Consider the following 15348-nt stretch of genomic DNA (forward strand, 5'->3'; position numbering starts at 1 on the left):
TTATCCTTTGGCAAGCACAACATGTTGGAAAGATCCTGGTATATATGGCTAATTGGATGTGAGTTTTCATGAACTATTATTGTTGACACTACCCTTGAGGTAAATGTTGGGAGGCAAAACTATAAGCCCTATCTTTCTCTATGTTCGATTAAAATTCCATAGCCATAAGTATTGTGTGAGTGTCAGCAATTGTGAAAGACTATATGATAGTTGAGTATGTGGACTTGCTGAAAAGCTCTTATACATTGACTCTTTCCTATGTTATGATAAATTGCAATTGCTCCAACGACTGAGATTAAAGTTTGTTAGTTTTCAATGAAGTTTACTATTCATACTTGAAATTGTGATTGAATTATTACTCTAGCATAATGAAAGTGCATTATATCGACTAGAGGGGGGTGAATAGGTGATTTTTATGAAAGTCTTCAAAACGTGGAAGTTTCGAAGACAAACAATAGAAATAAACCTATTACCATGCAGCGGAAGGTAGACTACACTAGGCAAGCCAAAGTCAAGTGTTCAATGAAGTGAAAGCACAATGACTAATAGCAGCTAGGTAGTAAGGATCAGGTAGGAAGATATTATGATGCCAATCAGAACAAGCAGTCACTCAGTGAAGACAAGAGATAGTGCAATCTTACAATGACTTCACAAGGACCAACAGTAAGTAAAGGGAAGGGAAGGATGAAACCAGTGACTCGTTGAAGACAATGATTTGTTGGACCAGTTCCAGTTGCTGTGACAACTGTACGTCTGGTTAGGGCGGCTAGGTATTTAAACCTTAGGACACACAGTCCCGGACACCCAGTCCTGAACACGCAGCTCAGGACACCCAGTCCTCACCGTATTCCCCTTGAGTTAAGGTCACATAGACCTCGCCCAATCACTCTGGTAAGTCTTCAAGGTAGACTCCCAAACCTTCATAGACTTCATTCACCGGCGATCCACAATGACTCTTGGATGCTCAAAACGCGACGCCTAAGTGTCTGGAGGATTCACAGCCTCAAGTGTAATAAGTCTTCAGATCACACAGACAGGAAGACTTAAGTGATGCCTAATACTCTTTGGCTTTGGGTGGTTAGGGCTTTATCCTCGCAAGGAATTCTCTCTCAAAGGCTTCGAGGTGGGTTGCTCTCAAACGACAAAAGGCATACTCTAACTCTGAGCAGCCAACCGTTTATGGTTGTAGGGGGTGGGCTATTTATAGCCACTAGGCAACCCGACCTGATTTGTCTGAAATGACCGTGGGTCACTAAGGAACTGACACGTGTTCCAACGGTCAGATTTCAAACACACACGGCAACTTTACTTGGGCTACAAGCAAAGCTGACTTGTCCGCTCTGGACAAGATTCGCTCTCATAGTCTTCGCTTGAAGACATAGGTTTTGGTTAAGCATCACTTCAGTCATCCTAACTGGTTCTCTTGGACCCCACTTAACAGTACGGTGGTTCCTATGACTCAACAAAGAAGAAAAAGAACTACGAAAGATCTAAGTCTTCGAGCTCCATATGCTTCATGCGACGTCTTCTCGTGTCATAGTCTTCAATGTGAATGTCTTCACATACCACCTTTGACATCAATGTCTTCATACATTTTTAGGGGTCATCTCTGGTAGGAAAACCGAATCAATGAGGGACTTCTACCTGTGTTATCCTGCAATTCTCACAAACACATTAGTCCCTCAACTAGGTTTGTCGTCAATACTCCAAAACCAACTAGGGGTGGCACTAGATGCACTTACAATCTCCCCCTTTTTGGTGATTGATGACAAACTAGTTGAAGTTTTCAACGGGGAATATAATATGTGAGATTGTAAAAGGATAAGGAATTGTCTTCATAAGTTGTAAGGGCTCCCCCTGAAGATGTGCATATAAGTAATTTGCTTTTGGAATGCAAATGCACATGGCAGGTTGTACTTGTGGAGATCCTCTTCAACTTATGATGACAATCCACTATGCATGTCAAGATATGTAAAGATAATGACATGCATAATGGAAAATGGACGTCTGCAAAATGATCTAAGTGCGGAATTTATCGTCGCACATGCGGAATTTATCATCACATCACAAGGTAGCAAATAAGTAGCAGACGACCAACGAGAGTTTAAGGGTTACAACTCAAAGAACCAAATGTATCAAAACGAGAGTTGTAAACACTTGGCAAAATATAAAGTAACCGCCCATAGGGACCCGCTTGAAGACTATCAAACTCATATGCTTCTCCCCCTTTTGTCAGTAAGGACCAAAAAGGTTTGAAGACATAGAGCATCTACTCGTTCCCATGAAGAGTAGGTGAAGCAGCAGGGTCGTCGGTGGTGTTCGGCGGTGCAGAAGAACTCGGAGCAGTGTCGAAGCGTGCTGAAGGAGGGGGTGGTGAAGTAGCATCGTCTTCGTCCTCGATCACTCTGGCATTCACAGTTGCCGCAGAAGAAGAGAACTCAGATTCTTCAAGAGATGGAGTTCGTCGCAGCACTGCCCTTCGAGGAGGTGTGGAGTCAAACTTGAAGCGTTCAGAGAAGCCATCCTCTTGAAGATCATCTTCAGAGCACATAAGTGTTAGCCCTTTCCATGTGCTTCGAGAGGTTTCATGTGCAACAAAGGCATTCTTTGTGGCAAGATTGCGAATGCGGTTGACATCCACCAAGAGGCTTTGCATTTGGCGCTTCAGCCAGTCATGATGCCTATCCTGTTTCTGATGAAGAGCCACCAGAAGCTCTCGGTCATTGAGAACACGAGTGCACATCTTGGGTTGTTGGGCAATTGTGCTTTCGGTGGCTTCAGTAAGGGCAAGATGTGGTGCACGTGTAGTTCCAGCCAAAGGATAAACACGAGTGATTGCTTCAACTCCTTCCATGTGCTGAGAGAAACTTTGATGCTCCGCATTCTGACGACTAAGAGGCTCCTTGGCAGGCTCAGGATAAATAGCTTCAACGGACATGTCCACATCAGGCAGAAAGATCCGATGATTGCGAGCAGATGGCTGATATGAGATAGCAGAGTGGAGTTTATTCAGCCGCATTATCCACGGAGCATAGAACTTCAAGCCAAAAAGATCAGAGCCTGATGCAGCAAGTTGGCAGATGAAGAAGTCTTGTGCATTGAAGCATTTGCCATGAAGAATATAGAAGACCAAAGTCTTCATTGCACCTTCCAGCTTGGCATGGGGAGAATGTCCTTTGATAGGCCAGAGAGTTCGCCTTATGATGTGATAAATAGTCCATGGCAGATACTCAAGATCTTCAACAAGGAACTCCTTAGGATATGGAGCATCTTGTGGCAAGGGCTTCATCATACTGAGCATCTGGCTCATGTTTGGTTCAGGCTTCTGAAAGATGCTCTCCATAGCTTCACTATGAAGCTGACAGCCAGGTTCGTAGAGATCACCAGGAGTGGGCAGACCAGCGAGCTCAATGATGTCAAAGGCTTTGGCTTCGTGATGAACATTTCCTGTCATCCACTCCAGGACCCAAGTCTTCGGATCTCTATTGTACCCACGGATGTGAAGTGTGGCATAGAATTGGAGCAGCAACTCTTCATTCCAGTGCTCTTGGTCGGTGACAAACGGCAAAAATCCAACCTCTTTGAAGCAATCCAGAGCTTCTTCCAGACAGGGCAGACCAGCTATTGCTTCGATGTCAAGGCGCTTATGTGGGAAGATGCGACCTTGATTGTACAGAATGCAGGAGTAATAGCTTCGCTGCGGATAGCTCCAGAACCGATCAGAAGATATTCTTTCCCTTGAGTAGGGGTTCTTGGAGCTATTGAAGAAAGTGTTGTCTGCTTTGAAGCCGTTGACATTGAAGGATCCAGGTGCTGATGCAGGGCATGGAAACCTGGGCAACCTTGGAATTGGCTTCTGGACCTGAGGCCTATGCTCAACATGATAGTCAAACTAAGGACCAGCAGCAGGCGCAGGAACTGGAGCAGTAGTATTTGCTTCACTGACTTCTGGTTCTTGGGTTGGTGGAGGCTCCACATTTGCTTCAGCCATGACAGCGTCAGTGGCTTCATTGGTGTTGGTGGTGGCAGCCTCAAGCTTTTCAACCTCCACTTGATGAGATGGAGGGTCGGTCACAGTCACGTTCTCCTTGAGAACATCTTCTTGGTGAGACGGGGGTGTAGCAACTATTGGGGTTTCTTCTTCATCGGTTGATGCAGCTGGAATGTCTTCAGCAACTTTAGCTTCAGACTCGGAGACTGGAGGCCTTGGTCCTTTGCAAAGCCTACGTAACACTGGTGACGCTTGTGGAGTTGGAGTTGGCTGGGCCTCGAATTCATCTTCCTCTTGTGCTTGTGGGTGATCAGCCCATGATGCATCCTGAGCAGTTGGCGTCAGAGGACGTCCAATGCTGATGAGTTCGTTGTGCGTAAGCACAAGCGATGATACCTGTTGGTTCTCGATCTGAGGAAGAACTGCATCATCTTCAACATGGTCATGGTGACCAATGTCTTCAGCAGCGCTGGGATCAGCTGCTGGAAAGTCTTCAGCTTCATGAGCCTCTGTGGAAGCAGGCTCATGGACAGTTAGCTGGCGCTCTTGGTGTTCGGCAGGGCGAACCATGGAGATGGGTTCAACAATTAAGGGCTCTGTGGGAGCAGCCTGTTCCTTCTTGGTCTTCCTTTTCTTCTTGGAGGGAGCAGCATCAGAGGCTTCAGAATGTTTCCTCTTTCGGGCTTCAGCCTCAGCAGTCCTTGTCTTCTTCAGTTCTGAAGCGGTAGACCTGGCTTTTGGCTTCGAGCCAGTCATGCTAGTGGGGAAGACAATGGGATCTGCTTCTTGCCTTGGTGTGGGTTCGGCCACAGTGGGCTTCTTCTTCTTCTTCTTCTTCTGCTTTGCAGCCATCCTGGGGTCGATGCCAGGACGACCAAGGGCGTTGCGCTTCTCAGCCTCATTGTAGGCTTGCACACTCTTGTCAGCCAGTACCTTCATTCACTCACGAGAACCCTGAGCTTCTGCACGTTTCTTGAGAAAGGCTTCTTTGAGTTCGTGCAGCATGATCTTGAAGTTCTTCACCTCTTGCACATTGAGCTTGGCCATATGCTTCTTGAACTGAGCTTTCTCAAAGTCAATCTTCTGCTTCAGTTCAACGATGCGTTGGGCTATAGCTAACTCTGAAGCAATGGCGCCATGGAAGGCAACACTGAGGCCAATGGGAAGTTGCAGATCTTCAAAGCTGAGGTTGGGCGTGTCAAACCACTCATCGATGAAGTCGTGGATGGTTGCCACGTCAAAGAGAGGCAAATTGTTGAAGATTTCTGCTTCTTCTTTGCTCTTGATCAGTTGCTCAAGAGCGTCATCTGCCAGATCTTCATCACTGGATAGATCAATGGTATCGTTGCGCAGATTAGCAGCGGCTGTCAGTTCTTGGCCGGTGTGTGGCAGAGGCATCTTGACTTTCTAGGGCTTGGAGATGCGTGACAAATCTTCTGACTGCACACTGTCTTCAGGAGGTGCAATAGCCAGTGGCTTCGCCCGTGAGATTTTTGGTGCAGAGGCAGGCTTTGAAGCTTTAGGATGCTTCTTTGGCTTCGGCTCTGCAGGAGCTTCATCTGATTCAGCGTCATCTGCAGGCTCATGCACGGCTGTCCCTTGAAGAACGATATGAGTGATGAGACCTTCCAAGTTGTAGAAGGGCCCAACAAGATTGGGTTCAGATTCGCGAGTTCCATCCGCACGGGGAGCAGAGGGACCAGGGTTGAAGTCTAATCCCAAAGACTTCTTGTTTTGCTTCGCTGAGTTCTGGGCAAACTGGAAGTTGCGCTTGAATAGATTGTCGTCACGACACCATAGCAGTGACGATGGGTCAGCATCTGCAGGCTGTGGTCCACGGACCATGCAGGGATAGAAGCCTTGTTCAATGGCTTCATCTCTAGAACTGGGTTGCAGATTTTTGTATAGGATGTCTCCCCATGGTCGCTTGATCGCATTCTTTTCAGCATACTCCTTTGTCACAAATCCGTACTTGAACCACTGTTCTGCCCAATATCGTCGAATCCATTGGATTCATGTCTTGCGCTGATTGTAATCCTCTTCTGGATCTGTCTTGTACAGTTCTGAGAGGTCATCGGGCAGATCTCTTGATGTCTCACCTCGACATTTTCTGCCACCCTTCCTTACTGATTTCTCTGCAGCCATGAACTTTAAACTGAATGGCTTCAATACGTTCAAAGGCTTCAAGGGCTTTCTCTTGCTGGACAAACATGAACTGGCTTCGGGAGAATTTATGTGATGCTGTAAGAATTCACACGTAGAACTGCTAGACGGAGTGGAAGAGGAGGCCGAGCAGTCCAATCGTCTGTGCCCTAACTTGGCGACGGAGGACACCTACGGCGACGGCGGAGAAGATGATGTCCGTGGTCGGCGTGAAAACGGTGTTGGAGAGGTTGCGGCAGCTAAGCGCTTCGTCGCCGGTGTCGTCGAGGGCTAGCGGTGGCGCTAGGGTTCGTGCGAGAGTGGAAGAAGAGATAATGACTGTGGTGTAGCGTGTATTTATAGGAACAGGGGCGGCACAGTGTTATTACACAGGTGCCCCTGGCGATTCACATCTGTGGAACACGTGGCCATCATGCAGCATATTGGAGGTTATTCCACGTCCCACGCACGCCTGGATTGTCGGGTGGTTGTTCCCACTTCTTCGGGTTTCAGGTGAAGGAATTAGCATTGAAAGCAGACTTAATGTTTGTCTCTGTATCTTCTGCTGACAAGGAAGCAGAGAAGACAGTTGACAATTTCAAAAGAATGCATATGATTTGGAGAGATAGAGTTTGAGATAGAAAGCATAGAGAGGTTAGGGTCCGATCACATTCACTTAGTTCAAAAGATTCAACAAGAAGACATAGCTATAAGTGAATGATGTAGAGGATAGAACAATAGTATACATATATAATCATCGTAGTGAAGATAATCATGAAGACATGTTAAGATTGAAGCCAAACCAAATGTGAAGACATAGCAAATGTAACGCCATGAGGGAAACACTTCAAACAGAACATTTGGTGGTGGTGTGACCCACCATATAGGAAGTATTAGACCCAGACACGGTGCACAATTATCGTGGCGCTCCGAAGTCAAATTCCTCATTAATGTATTCACACTTAGAATGCATGTCTTCATTGATTGAAGATATACTTTACTTCGTGTGTTGCGCATCTAAGTCGTCATTATGCATAAGTGTTAGGATGTGTGCCTGATCACAGGACATTTGAGGATTCCAAGATATTTAGCTCACACCATAACTTGCAAAATCTCTTCTCATCTAAGGGCTTGGTGAAGATATCTGCCAATTGCTCTTTAGTGTTGATGTGTATGATATCAATATCTTCCTTCACAACATGATCTCTGAGAAAGTGATGACGAATCTCAATGTGCATTGTCTTCGAGTGCTGAACTGGGTTGTTGGCAATCTTGATGGCGCTTTCGTTGTCACAGTAGAGTGGCACTTGCTTCAGATGAATGCCATAGTCTTTGAGTGTTTGCTTCATCCACAGAAGCTGAGTGCAGCAAGATCCAGCAGCAATGTATTCAGATTCAGCAGTGGAGAGAGATACACAGTTCTGCTTCTTTGAAGACCAACATACAAGTGATCATCCCAGAAAATGACATGTGCCTGATGTAGACTTGCGATCCACCTTGTCACCAGCATAATCAGCATCCGAGAATCCGACCAGATCAAACTCTGAGCCCTTAGGACACCATAATCCTAGAGTTGGGATGTAAGCCAAATATCGAAGAATTCGCTTCACAGCTAAGTGATGCGATTCCTTTGGTGCCGCTTGGAATCGAGCACACATGCAAACACTAAGCATATATCTGGCCTAGATGGACATAAATAAAGTAAGGAACCAATCATGGAGCGGTATACCTTTTGATCGAACTCTTTACCATTGTCGTTGGGACCCAGATGATGTTTGGCTGGCATTGGCGTCGTGAAGCCTATGCAGTCTTGCATACCGAACTTCTTCAGGCAATCTTTGAGATACTTCTCTTGAGATATAAAGATGCCGTTGCGTTGCTGTCGTATTTTAAGACCAAGGAAGAACTTCAGCTCTCCCATCATGGACATCTGGTATTGCTCTTGCATCATATATCCAAATTCTTCACTATATCTCTGATTGGTGCAGCCGAAGATAATGTCATCCACATATATTTGGCACACAAACAGTTCACCATCATATGTCTTCGTGAAGAGCGTGGGGTCAACGGAACTAGGTGTGAAGCCTTTGCTCTTCAGGAAGTATTTGAGTGTGTCATACCAAGCACGAGGGGCCTGTTTGAGGCCATACAGTGCCTTGTTGAGCTTGTATACCATGTCAGGATGTTTTGGATCTTCAAAGCCAGGCGGTTGTGCAACATACACTTCTTCTCCAATCTTGCCATTGAGAAAAGCGCTCTTCACATCCATTTGATATAGAAGTATGTTATAATGATTTGCATAGGCCAGCAATATGCGTATGGCTTCAAGTCGAGCCACAGGAGCAAATGTTTCATCGAAGTCAATCCCTTCAACTTGAGTATATCCTTGAGCAACGAGGCGAGCTTTGTTTCTGACAACTTGACCATGCTCATCTTGCTTGTTGCGATATATCCATTTGGTGCGTATATATTGTGCTTCCGAGGATCAGGACGCTTAACCAGTTCCCATACATTATTCAGCTCAAACTGTTGAAGCTCTTCTTGCATAGCTTGAATCCATTCAGGTTCCATGAAGGCTTCTTCAACTTTCTTGGGTTCTGTTATTGAGACGAATGCGAAGTGCCAACAGAAATTTGCTAGCTGTGTTGCCCTTGAACGAGTGAGCGAACCAGGTGCATTTATGCTATCAATTATTCTATCAATCTGCACTTCATTCGCAACACGAGGATGCACCGGGCGAAGATTTTGCTCTTGCTGATCATTGTCATTGTTAGAGGGATTGTCTTCAGGCTGAGCATTCTCTTCAGGTTGATAAGGTGTGGAGATGATAAGTTCCTCTTCAGGTTGAGCTTCAGAGGGTATGATTTCTCCAGTTCCCATAAGTTTGATTGATTCACTGGATGGAACTTCATCTAGCACATTTGGCAGGTGCTCTCTTTGTGAACTGTTAGTCTCATCGAACCGCACATCCACTGTTTCAACCACTTTATAATGAAAGAGATTGAAGACTCTGTAGGAGTGCGAATCCTTTCCATATCCAAGCATAAAACTCTCATGTGCTTTTGGTGCAAATTTTTAAGTGTGATGTGGATCCTTGATCCAGCACCTAGCGCCAAATACTTTGAAGTAACTGACGTTTGGCTTTTTGCCAGTGAGAAGCTCATAAGATGTCTTGTTCAGAAGCTTGTGAAGATAAACACGGTTGATTGTATGGCATGCAGTATCAATGGATTCAGGCCAGAATTTTCTTGGAGTCTTGTATTCATCAAGCATCGTTCGGGCCATCTCAATCAGTGTTCTGTTCTTGCGTTCGACGACGCCATTCTGCTGTGGCGTGTACGGAGCTGAGAATTCATGTGTGATGCCCAAAGTGTCAAGATATGTATCAAGGCCAGTGTTCTTGAATTCAGTGCCATTATCACTTCCGATGTGCTTTATCTTGGCGCCATAGTTGTTCATTGCTCGATTGGCGAAGCGTCTGAAGACATCCTGCACTTCAGTCTTGTAGATGATTATATGCACCCAAGTATATCTAGAATAATCATCAACAATGACAAAGCCATAGAGACAAGCAGTAGTAGTAAGAGTTGAGTAATGAGTGGGACCGAAAAGATCCATGTGGAGCAGTTCGAAGGGTCGAGTTGTTGTCATGATTGTCTTTGAGGGATGCTTGGCCCTCATCATCTTTCCTGCTTCACAGGCACCGCATAAGTGATATTTCTTGAACTTGACACCCTCGATGCCTATGACATGCTTCTTCTTTGCAAGGGTGTGCAGGTTCCTCATGCCAGCATGCCCTAGTCTTCGATGCCAGAGCCAGCATTCTGAAGCTTTTGCCAGAAGACATATGGCAAGCTGTGGTCCTGCTGAGAAATCTACCACGTACAAATCATCTTTCCTATATCCTTCAAACACTAGATACTTGTCAGATTCCATTAGAACAAGACAACAATATTTTCCAAACATCACGATCGTATTTAAATCGCAAAGCATTGAGACAGACATTAAGTTGAAGCTTAGGGATTCAACAAGCATGACTTTATCCATGTGTTGATCCTTTGAGATTGCAACTCTACCTAGACCCAATACCTTACTTTTACCAGTGTCAGCAAATGTGATGTGACTCTTGTCGGATGGACGTAAGGTTGAGTCCATAAGAAGACTTCACTTGCCAGTCATGTGATTTGTACACCCACTGTCAATAATCCATTCTGAAGCTGCTGGTGTCGTACCCTACAGTGCAGTTAGGGGGATAGGCTTCACGAAGAGAATTGTGAAGCAAAAACATTTGACGAACCAGTGGGTTATGAAATCTTAGATCGAGATTAGGACTGATAGGGAGAGTAGCAAGCGATTCAGGAACGAAGTACATAATAAGACCATTCGGGCATTTGATCTTGCGCCCTACAAGATGTTTAAGGTCCCAGCAATAGCGTCAGACAATTTTGGTTTTCTGCTGGAGACCCTTCCCTGCAAAAGAGAGTTAAGCTTTCTTAACCACCCACATCTTCAAGGGTGGCTTAGAAGCAATAAGTCTGAGTGCAGCACCTGAGAACTTTGGCTTTGGAGACCTAGCAAAAAGTCTTGCAGGAGGACAATAGTACTCATAAGAATGAGCAGAATAGTTCTTGGTCTTATGAACATGGCGGTTTGATGAACCGTGCTCATATTCATAGGCCTGAGTATGACTTCCCTGCAAAACATTTGTGTTAGTGCGACTCAGGTGAGTCCTCTGTCTGTATGAAGCCTTTGGATCATATGAAGCCCGTGGTCTGGGGTTTGTCTTCTTCACCTGTGGTGTCATGATGACATTCACAGGAAGATTCTCCAGGCACCTTTTTGGTACCCAGATCTTCTTCATAGGCGGTCCATTCCTGCAGTTAGTACCAATATACCTGGCAAACACTTCACCATTCTGATTCTTAAACAGTTTATAGTTTGCATCAAATGATTCATCAATGACGATGGGATTAGCACAAGTGAAGCCAGATAGGGTGGATGGATCCGCTGAAGGTTCCTTTGCAGCAACCCATGTGGTTTTGGGGTACTGCTCAGGTTTCTAGTAAGAGCCATCAGCATTCATTTTCCTTTTGAACCCAACACCCTCTTTCCTAGGGTTTCGGTTCAGAGTCTGCCTTTTGAGGACATCACATAGTGTCTGATGCCCTTTGAGACTTTTGTACATCCTTGTTTCAAGCAATGTCTTCAACCTAGCATTCTCATCAGCAATAGCAGTGGTATCCTCAGCAGAGGGGTTAGTTCCCACATCAACAGTTGAAGATATTGCAACAGTAGCAGCAGTAGAACATTCAGCAATAGAAGTACCATTATCACGCTCAATGCATTTAAGACATGGTGGTTCAAATCCTTCCTGAGCGGAACTGATTTGTTTGGCGCGAAGTGACTCGTTTTCCTTTTGAAGATCTTCATGAGCCGCTCTCAATTTCTCAAGATCTTGCTTCCTTTGAAGATAATCATAGGAAGCCTTTCATGAGTTGTTGAGAGCGTTTCATGACGACCTTCAAGTTCCTCATACTTAACATGAAGGTTTTTTATGTCTTCAATTAAGGACTGAGATCGAGTCATTTCAGCGTCTAGCAGATCATCGCTTTTGTCTAACAGTTTTTGAATATGTTCCATAGCTTCCTGTTGTTCAGTTGCAATTTTAGCAAGTGTTTTGTAGCTGGGTTTGGAATCACAATCAGAGTCATCTTCACTAGATGTTTGATAGTGAGTGGTGCTTGTGTTTACCTTGGCACCACGTGCCATGAAGCAGTAGGTAGGAGCGGAGTCGTCCTTGTCATTTGCATCGGTGTCGGTGATGAAGTCGTTGTCTTCAGTGTTGAAGATGGACTTGGCAACGTATGTGTAACACCCTCGATGCGACTATAGCTCCCACGTGTCGGGGCACGACTTAGAGACATAATCGCATTGAAGGCATATGTCGCAAGTTAGGCAATCTTCACAACATCCCATGTAATGTAAATAATAAAGGGGAGATAACATAGTTGGCTTACACTCGCCACGTCAATCAAGTACATAAATAACATTACATCATCCAAACACTCATGGCCCGACTACGGCGCCAAAATAAAAGAGAACCCAACATGCGACATGGTCCCAAACACCCCCAACTGGGCACCACTACTGATCATCGGGAAAGGAAACGTAGTAACGTTGAGAGTCTTCGTTGAACTCCCACTTGAGCTCGTACGCGTCTCCTGGAGCGGAATCATCAGGCCCTGCATCTGGTGTAATAGTAATCTGTGAGCCATAGGGACTCAACAATCTCGCACCTTCGCGATCAAGACTACTTAAGCTTATAGGTAAGGCAAGGTAAATATAGGTGGAGCTGCAGCAAGCGACTAGCACATATGGTTGCTAACTTATTCGCAAAGGAGAGCAAGAAGAGGAGGCAAGGCGCAAGCGAGAAACTAGAGAGCAACCTGCGCAAACATTACTCCAACACCGTGTCCACTTCCCGGACTCCGCCGAGAAGAGGCCATCACGGTAACACACTCAGTTGATTCATTTTAATTTAATTAAGGTTCAAGTTATCTACAACCGGACATTAACAAATTCCCATCTGCCCATAACCGCGGGCACAGCTTTCGAAAGTTCAAATCCCTGCAGGGGAGTCCCAACTTAGCCCATGACAAGCTCTCACGGTCAACGAAGGAATAGACCTCCTCCCAAGACGTTCCGATCAGACTCGGTATCTCGGTAATTCAAGACACTTCGACAGGTTAAAACAAGATCAGCAACACCGCCCGAATGTGCCGACAAATCCTGATAGGAGCTGCACATATCTCTTTCTCAGGGCACACTCAGATTGTCCTAGGTACGGGTAGGCCAGCCCAGAGTTGCCCCTGGTGGCCACCGGTAGCTGACAGGTGGACCAACACTCAGAGGAGCACTGGCCCGGGGGGGGTTAAAATAAAGATGACCCTTGAGTCTGCAGAACCTAAGGGAAAGAAAAGGCTAGGTGGCAAATGGTAAAACCAAGGTTGGGCATTGCTGTAAAAGCTTTAATCAAGGCGAAATATCAAGGGGTTCCCATTATAACCCAACCGCGTAAGGAACGCAAAATCCGGGAACATAACACCGATATGACGGAAATTAGGGCGGCAAGAGTGGAACAAAACACTAGGCGAGAGGCCGAGCCTTCCACCCTTTACCAAGTATATAGATGCATTAAGATAACATAGCAATATAATGATATCCCAACAAGTAAATAAATGTTCCAACAAGGAACGGGCTCCAATCTTCACCTGCAACTAGCAACACTATAAGAGGGGCTGAGCGGAGCGGTAACATAGCCAATCAACGGTTTGCTAGGACAAGGTGGGTTAGAGGTTTTACATGGAAATTTGGGAGGCTTGCAAGCAAGTGGTAGGCATCGTAGCATTGGCATAGCAAAAGAGCGAGCAAAACTAGCATAGCAAAGATAGTAGTGATTTCGAGGGTATGATCATCTTGCCTGCACAGTTGTCAGAGTTGACTGGATCCTCGAAAGCAAACTCAACGGGCTCCTCGTTAGCGAACTCGTCACCCGGCTCTACCCAAACAAGACAAACAAGCAACAAGGATACAATCAACCACGTGCAAACTCAAACAACAGGATGCAAAGATGATATGCTATGCGGGATGCGATGCGGGATGCAAAATGCAAGATATGACAGGAAATGCATGAACCTGGCCTCAACTTGGAATTCCAAGTGTTCCACTGGAAAGATGAGATGAAATCGCTTGAAAACGATATAAAGAACGCCGGAATCGGAGTTACGGTTTGGAAATGGCAAGCGATTCAAAAATGACACCAGTCTGCGATTTACAGCAAGTAGGCCTCTAAATGCAATGAAAAGAACATGCTACAGCACCCAAACATGACAACAAATACATGGCAGGGATGCACACAAGATTCTTAACAAAAGTCTAGCACTGAGCTACGGCCAAATCATCCATTAACAGGTTCAAACAAGCATGGCAAAAATGCAAATGGCAAACAGATCTCAGACTTAGTGAAATTAACACTTGTCTGGAATTTCAGATCAGGTAGCCCTCTTCGGAGCAACAAAACTACCTGCTATAGGACCTGAACATGGCAAAGTAAAGCATGGCATGGAGCTACTCAAAGAGCTTAACAAAAGTTCCTTAGTGACCTTGAGGCAAAAGGGATCAGAAAAATACAATGGCAAGCATGTGAACATAGCAAAAACATAATCAGTTTTCAGACTTAGTGAAAACTGACACATGTTGAAATATAACTCAAGTAGGCATGTTTACAAGCTCGATGCACTCACTACGGTGCAAGTCATGGCAAGACAAGCATACATCCATCAAGAAGGCACAAAATGCAAGCTAGACATGGCAAGAACAATAGCATAGCATGCACGGATCAACTACAACATCACCGGCAAAATTGCAAACAAGTTGACAATCTGCCCAGATTCACAAAGTAGCAAAAGTAGAGCTCGATTGACTCAAGCTAGGGTGCTCCATAATTGCAAACAAAGACATGGATGGATAGAGAACTACAAGATTAACAAAACTCCCTTACTGATCATCCTCAAAAGAGGCACGGATCACTAGGAAACAACAAGAACATATGGCATCATGAGATAAACAGATCCAGGACAGTGATATTACTAAGTCCCTGAAAACAGAATTAGCAAGTGCACCACTTTGCAAGCTTGCACAAGTCATCACACACATCCTAAAAATACATGGGTTGCACCTCTAGAGAGATGACAAAACCCTTAACAAAACACATGTAGAACTCACGGGCATATCATGCACACAATAATCATGGCAAAAATGACAAAAGTGCTAAACGGAGTAGCAGATCTGATAAATAACTCAAGTAGCCCTCTTCTAACAGCATTTAGGGCATCAAGATGAACTGAAATGAAAATGATGCAATGGAATGAAATGATGTACTCTCTGAGATGAACATTTTGATATGCTATATGCATGAATCGGAGCTACGGATGCAAAGTTATGGAGCCGCGAACATGTGCAAATGGACTAGAAAATCCGGGGACTTAGAGGAAAAAAACTACCCCGAGATCTAGGGTTCCGGTGGCACGCGGCCCGAGGCTGGATCCGGCGAGGTCGCCCGTCGGCGGGGAGGAGAAAGGGTGCCGGGGCCGGCCGGTCTTGGCGGCGCAGGGCCGGCGTGAGGCGGCGGCGGGCACGGTGGCGGCGCAGGGCCG

Source organism: Triticum dicoccoides, chromosome 3A (assembly GCF_002162155.2).
Source record: "Triticum dicoccoides isolate Atlit2015 ecotype Zavitan chromosome 3A, WEW_v2.0, whole genome shotgun sequence".
Lineage (NCBI taxonomy): Eukaryota > Viridiplantae > Streptophyta > Magnoliopsida > Poales > Poaceae > Triticum > Triticum dicoccoides.